Source organism: Ailuropoda melanoleuca, unplaced genomic scaffold, assembly GCF_002007445.2.
Source record: "Ailuropoda melanoleuca isolate Jingjing unplaced genomic scaffold, ASM200744v2 unplaced-scaffold9193, whole genome shotgun sequence".
Classification (NCBI taxonomy): domain Eukaryota; kingdom Metazoa; phylum Chordata; class Mammalia; order Carnivora; family Ursidae; genus Ailuropoda; species Ailuropoda melanoleuca.
In genome coordinates, this window is record NW_023254651.1 from 1 (window position 1) to 6,777 (window position 6,777).

General features: G+C 64.4%; 1 long non-coding RNA gene across 2 annotated transcripts; it reads left to right on the forward strand.

Moving 5' to 3' along the window:
• Positions 1–1,089: 1,089 nt before the first annotated feature.
• LOC105235271 lies at positions 1,090–3,744 on the forward strand. Of its 2 annotated transcripts, XR_004623219.1 has the most exons (3): positions 1,090–1,263; positions 2,871–3,064; positions 3,327–3,744. It is a non-coding gene; the product is annotated as an uncharacterized LOC105235271 (long non-coding RNA). The 2 variants fall into 2 exon arrangements; XR_004623218.1 differs by lacking the exon at positions 1,090–1,263 and having other exon boundaries at positions 2,774–3,064.
• Positions 3,745–6,777: the final 3,033 nt, after the last annotated feature.

Here is a 6,777-nt window from a genome sequence, read left to right on the forward strand (position 1 = left end):
TGGGGTGTGGGCATTGACTCTTGGGAACATGCCCAGGGCCATAGCATAGGGGTGGGGACATGTCAGGCTGATGGCCAGGGGTCCCCAAGATCCTCAAAGGGCCCCCATAGGCACCCACATTCTAGAGACAGCCCCCTACTCCGCTCACTTGGCTGGAGATGCCCCAATGAGCAAACTCTTCTCCCACTGTATCCCAATGTCCCGACGATGTGGTCTCAGGAAAGCCTGCGGCGAGAGCCGTTCCCTCCACGGCAGACTTTGGGTCAGNCCACGGCAGACTTTGGGTCAGGTCTCACCCCTGACGCCTCTGGCCGTTTGCCCGGAGGGACCCAAAGGTAACACAGGGAGGCCCAGAACCAACCAGGCCAGCCAGACACCGCTGTGATGCAACTGTGCAGCCCCAGCTCCCCTCTGTGTGTGTGTGTGTGTGTGTGTGTGTGTGTGTGTGTGTGTGTGTGTAGAGGGGTCATGCAGGGTGGGCCCACCCTGAGCACGAGCAGGCTGATGAGGAATCGGTGCCCGGTGGGTGGATCACGTCACACCCAGGTCAAGGCTGGCTGGGTGGGACGGGGTGTGCGGGGGCGGCCCCCTTCTCCCGGGGCTTACCCCGAGCCCTGTAGGTGTATCTCACTGCATCCCAGGTGCCGCGCTGTGCACGCACAGGTCTGTGTCTGATGTGGGAGCCGCAGGGGACCGCGGAGGAGGACAGTGAGGACGGCCGGGCAGGGCTGTGATACTTTGGCCGTGGCTGCTCCCTGTCTTTGCAGAGCCCCGTGGAAGAACTGGGGAGAGGCTGGTCAATGGAACATCACTCTACCACTCCGAGTGTGGGGCACGTGCCCCGTGCAGCCAGTGAGGGCCCGGGAGCTCAGGGTGAGTGTGGGTACACGGTCTCCAGGACTGGGCTTGGGGGGGCCAGGAGGGCCTCCTGCCCCGAAGCCATCCAGGGGACTGATGACCCGGGGCTGCACAAGGCTTTGCCCCTTAAGTGGCCATCATCCCAACCCAAGGAGTCTGGGCTGCTCCCTTCATCCCCCCCCCCCGCCCCGGTGCAGCCCCAGCCCTGCCCAGGTGCAAAGTCACCCTTCACATACGTGTAAGATGATCTGAACCCATTGGCTATATTCTGTTGCACTTCGGGACACGGACAGGAATATTCTTGCCGTTTCTGTCTTATGAACCATCCCTCCTTTGTCCAAAGCTTAGCCCCATTGTGAAAATGAGCCCGGCCTGCCCCAGGGTGAGGGCCAGAGAGTGTGGACGGTCAGTGCTGACACCCTGAGGAGGCTGGGGGAGCCAGGGCAGCCCCCTCCCCTGTCCCCTCTCCTGGCGCACCGCCCCCCTCCCCAGCCGTTCCACACCTGGGGCTCAGGAAAGGCTGACAGGCCCCTGTCCCACACCGTGGCTCCCCCTCACCTCCGGGCTGTGCGTCTGGAGCATGGCACTTCCCTCTCTGAGCCTCAGCTGTCTCGTGGGGACCCTGTGTGCCACGAGGCCCGACCCCACACGCAGGGCTGCTGTCGGGCCTGTGTTACCAGTCCCTGACCCCGTGGCCGACCCACGGACAGGGTGGCCTGGGGCTGAGGCGGCTCCACTCCGCCAGGAAGCAGCTGTCCGCCTCAAGCCTCGGCATCCTGTGTCTGCAGCAAAGCCGCTTTCCTGGCTGAGAGGAGGCTTCCGATTCCATCTGGGGGTCCCATCCTGGGTGTAGCCAGTGCAGGGGTCCCNAGGTCCCTGGGGGCTAGCAGAGGGGCCCCAGACCCACTCAGACATCTGTCGGGTGCTGCCGGGACTTCCTTCACTCCGCAAATGGACATGAAGCCCCTCCTAGACGCTGTGCATAGTTCAGTGAACAGGGCAAACCATCTCCCTGCCCCGCTGGCCTCTGTTCTAGGCGGGGAGTTGGCCGGTACCCCGAGACTAACAGGCAGGGGTGGGCACGGGACGCTCCCTGGGACACCCTGCCGGCCGCCTCTAGGTGTGGATGCCTCTGCTCTCATTGACGGAAGGATGACGGACCCTAGGACCAAGAAAGTCCCCTGTGTCCCGGGTGGGGGACATGCGGGGGTTCGGCGGGGCCGGGGGTGCCGGGCAGAGCCCTGGCTCCCACACGTCTCGTGATTGCTGCTGGAGGGCGGGGGTGTGGGGGCCTCTCCTGCAGGAGGACAGGAGTCAGACAGCTGGGGCTGCGGTCCCAGGGCCTAGGGAGCAGAGGGGAGGCTGGGGGCTGAGGTTGGGCCCTGAGGGGAGTGTGTCCCATCCACTGCCCACCCCAGCCCTGCGTGTCCTGACCCTATCCGAGGGCCACCTGCTCTGCAGGGGCCTCATGCCTCAGTCCCGCAGGCCAGCTGCACGTGGGGCCTGGACAGGGCGGGCAGCAGTTCCCGAGAATAGTGTCGGTGAGAAGAGGAGACCCCACGTGCCTGAAAGGGCTTCGGGCAGCCGTTGGAGCAGGAGCTGGGGGTCGAGGGCCCGTGAGAGCCCAGGCAGGCTGGGCAGAGGGGCGCTGCCTGTTCCCTCCTCCCTCACAGACTTCTGCAGGGCCTACTGTGTGCGCCAGGGCCGGGACAGAGCAGACACCCCCCCACCCTCCTGGAGTTTCCAGTGCAGCAGGGAGGGACCCAGACAGACAGAGGAGTGGGTCAGGCTTCCCTGAGGAAGGCAGGGGTGCTCACAGCAGTGACGGAGGGCTCCCTCCTGTGGAGACTGACGCCTGCACCTGCTGGCCGGACCTGCCCCTGCCTGGACCTCCAGTGGGGGTGGAGTGGGTGGGCCTGGCATCAGGAGGGAGCATCCCCAGGGGTGCCCCAGGAGGCCGTGTGCAGGGAAGGGCCAGGCACTGACTCTGCTGCCTGTCTGCCTACCTCCAGGGCCATCTCCTCCATTCTGGGCACCTGGCTGGACCAGTACTCGGAGGACTTCTGTCAGCCCCCAGACTTTCCCTGCCTCAAGTAGCTGGTGGCCCACATGCAGCTCAACATGCCTGGTTCCGATGTGGAGTGGCGTGCCTACCTTCTGCTGGCCCCGCTGGAGCATGCAGGGCCCCCGCAGGCCGAGCCCGAGGGTGAGAAGGCTGGGGCTTGTTGTGTGCGGTGTGCGGAGATGGGTCGGTGACAGCCCCATAGGGAGGAGCCCCCAGAGGCTGCTGTGGGGCCAGGAGCAAGGACTGGGCTCAGAGCACCCAGCGCGAGGACTGCAGTCAGGGAGATGTCCCGGGGAGGGTTCCTTCCTGGCTGCGGCTGCTCTGGGCGGCCCCAGACTGGGCTCTGTCTCTGCAAGGGCACAGGGAGAGGCAAGCACGAGGGTGAGCTTTTCTCCTCTCGCAGCTGCTCCGCCGTCCGAGGAACTAGAGCCGGCTCCAGCTGCTGCTCTAGGACGTTTGGGGAGCCCGTTGCAGGAGTAGAAACCAGTCCAGCTTCCATGGGGCTCTGTGAGGACAGGAACTGGCACTCAGCTCGGAGTCATCACAGCCCTGCCTGTCCGTCCTCACTGTCCCTGTGCGTGCACAGCCCTGCACCTGGGATGCAGTGATGCATCCCTGCAGGGCTCGGGATCAACCCAGGGCAGAAGGGCGCAGCCCCCCACACCCCATCCCACTCAGCCAGCCTCAACCTGGGGTGTGACCATGACCTGCCCACCGGGCATCTGACCCCTCATCAGCCTGCTCCTGCTCGGGGTGGCCCCACCTTGCATGTCCCCTCTTACACACACACACACACACACACACACACACACACACACACACACACACACAGGAGGGGAGCTGGGGCTGCACAGTCGGATCACAGAGGTGTCTGGCTGGCCTGGCTGGTTCTGGGCCTCCCTGTGTTACCTTTGGGTCCCTCCGGGCAAACGGCCAGAGGTGTCAGGGGTGAGATCTGACCCAAAGTCTGCCCTGGAGGGAACGGCTCTCGCCGCAGGCTTTCCTGAGACCACATCGTCGGGACATCGGGATACAGTGGGAGAAGAGTTTGCTCATTGGAGCATCTCCAGCCAAGTGAGCTGAGTAGGAACAGGGCTGTCTCTAGAATGTGGGTGCCTGTGACAGCCCCTTGGGCATCTTGGGGACCCCTGGCCATCAGCCTGGCATGTCACCCCTCCCCATGCTATGGCCCCGGGCATGTTCCCAGGAGTTAGCATGAGCTTGCTGGTCACTGGGCTGTGGCGCGGCCCCGCTGTGGGTTTGAACCCAGGTCAGTCTGACTCAAGCCTGAGCTGGTGCAGGAGCCCAGGGAAGGAGCCTTGAATGGTGCAGCTTAACGCGACGAAAGGCTGACTTTCATTGAATCTACATATTAACCGATAAATGTAAAAATCATAAAACACGTCACAGAAAAAACGTTGTTCCCTCACAGGGAGGGGAAGGGTGGCTCTGGGCGGAGCGGCCCTGGCCCTGGGCTGGAGCCGTGGCCGATGCTGGGACTGCCCCGTGGCCCCTGCCGTGGAACCAGCCCCGGACCTGGGCCTGAGCTGGACCTAGGGCTGCTCTGTCCCCGGTGGTCGTGCCCGAGCTGGTTGTAGAACCGACTCTAGGTCTCAGCTTGCTGTCTCCGGCATTGTTGCCGATGTGCCGCAGGAACCGCAAGCAGAGAGGACTGTCGCTGTGGAGCTGGTCCAAGCGTGCAAGGGCCGGGCCTCCAGGTCTGTAAGCTGCCCCCTCTCGCTCTGTAGCTGCCGCCGGGGTGGACGGGAGTCCAGCGCCGGGCAAGAGCTGGTGCTCACNCTGGCGCAGGAGCCCAGGGAAGGAGCCTTGAATGGTGCAGCTTAACGCGACGAAAGGCTGACTTTGATTGAATGTACATATTAACCGATAAATGTAAAAACCATAAAACACGTCACAGAAAAAAGGTTGCTCCCTCACAGGGAGGGGAAGGGTGGCTCTGGGCGGAGCGGCCCTGGCCCTGGGCTGGAGCCGTGGCCAATGCTGGGGCTGCCCCGTGGCCTCTGCCGTGGAACCAGCCCTGGACCTGGGCCTGAGCTGGACCTAGAGCTGCTCTGTCCCCGGTGGTCGTGCCCGAGCTGGTTCTAGAACCGACTCTAGGTCTCAGCTTGCTGTCTCCGGCATTGTTGCCGATGTGCCGCAGGAACCGCAAGCAGAGAGGACTGTCGCTGTGGAGCTGGTCCAAGCGTGCAAGGGCCGGGCCTCCAGGTCTGTAAGCTGCCCCCTCTCGCTCTGTAGCTGCCGCCGGGGTGGACGGGAGTCCAGCGCCGGGCAAGAGCTGGTGCTCACTGCGGCTCTGGCCGTGCAGGTGGAGGCAAGGCTCGCTCTGCTGCTGGTACAGGCGTCCGCTTTCGCTCGCCTGCGGTAGGCGCTCCGGAGCCTGCGCGAGTCTCCCAGGGCGGCTGATGCAGAATCCGGCTGTGGGTCAGGGGGCTACTGACCCTGGGGGCGCTGGGCTCCAGCCCAGGGCTCCTGATGAAAGCGGACACGGCCCGAGCTCCGGCGGCTTCGGGGCTGTAGCGGCTTCTGCAGCCCCATCTGCTCGCAGTGTTCACTCGCCCTGGGGCGGCCGCCCGTTCTCGCCCTTGAGATGGTGCCGGCGCAGCAGGAGGAGGGAAGATCAGCAACCGACTGCCCGTCCGCGTGTCTTCTCGAAGGAAACACCCCACAGCCTTGCTTCCACAGCAGCGCTGAGCCGGGTCGAGGGTCGGCTCCGGTTCTCGGGCGGCTCTGACTCTGGCCTCGGGGCCGGACTGGGTGGGAGAACTGGAGGTGGAGCTGGCTTTGCTCTGGAGTCAATGGCAGAGGTGGTGTCACCTCTGCAGGGGTGCGTGGGCAGGAGCTGGAAGGGCTCCAGTCCGTGGGGCGCTGGCTTGGCCTCTAGAGCTGGTTCCGCGGCTGGTGCGGATTCTAGGGTGTTAGATGGTTCTGGGCCTGCCGCTGCTGCCAGAGCTGGCTCCCTCCCCAGCGGGTGCGAGGTCTCCTGCGAGATCCACTAGCTCTGTACCCCCCTTGCGGACTGTGGGTGAGACGCTGAGCCACGGGTCACGCTGCGAGCTCCGAGGGCAGGGAGGGTGTCTGGGGTTCAGCTCCACATCCAGCGAACAGACATGGGGGCTGATGATGCACAAGGGAGTGACAGAGTGAAGATGAGAGTCTGGGGCTCACATTCTCATCTGTAAACAGCATCCTGGCATCAGGGGGGCTGCTGAGGGATCCCACTGATTCATTAACATGTGAAGTGCTCCTATGTCCCAGGCACTGTTTTGGGGGTTGGGGACAGAGCAGTGAGAAGCATGGTGCCTGCTCACATGGGGCTGCCGGGAGCCATGTGTCAGGCGGACGTCCCTGTGTAGCAGCTGAGGACCGACCCGCATTGGGCCCGTGGTTAAGGGAATGCGTGACACTTGGTCTGACTGCCCCCCCCCGTAGCCATCATCTCCGTGCAGCCGTTCCCGTCACTGTCCCGAGTGTTGTCGTCCATGAAACGGGCACAGGAGGAAAGCCGCTCCTAAGTTCGAGAGCTGTGCCCAAGTGCAGAACCAGGTCTAGTCGTCTCGGGAGGGGATTCAGCTCCAGCACCGGCCCCCGAGCTAGAGCCAGGTCCCACAGGGATGCCGCGCAGCTCCAGAGACGGGGGCGGCTCCCGCTTCAGCTCTCCCGCCAGCTCAGGACTCAGAGCCCGGGTTTGAGCTCGAGCAGCTCCGGCACCTGCCATGGAACTCGCCATCTGAGGGCCGGTGCCTCCACTGTCACACCCTCGCCATTGTGCACGAGGTCAGGAGTGCGGCTGGGGGGCGGGAGGGTCCCTCCTGGGCAGGTCACCCCAGGTACCT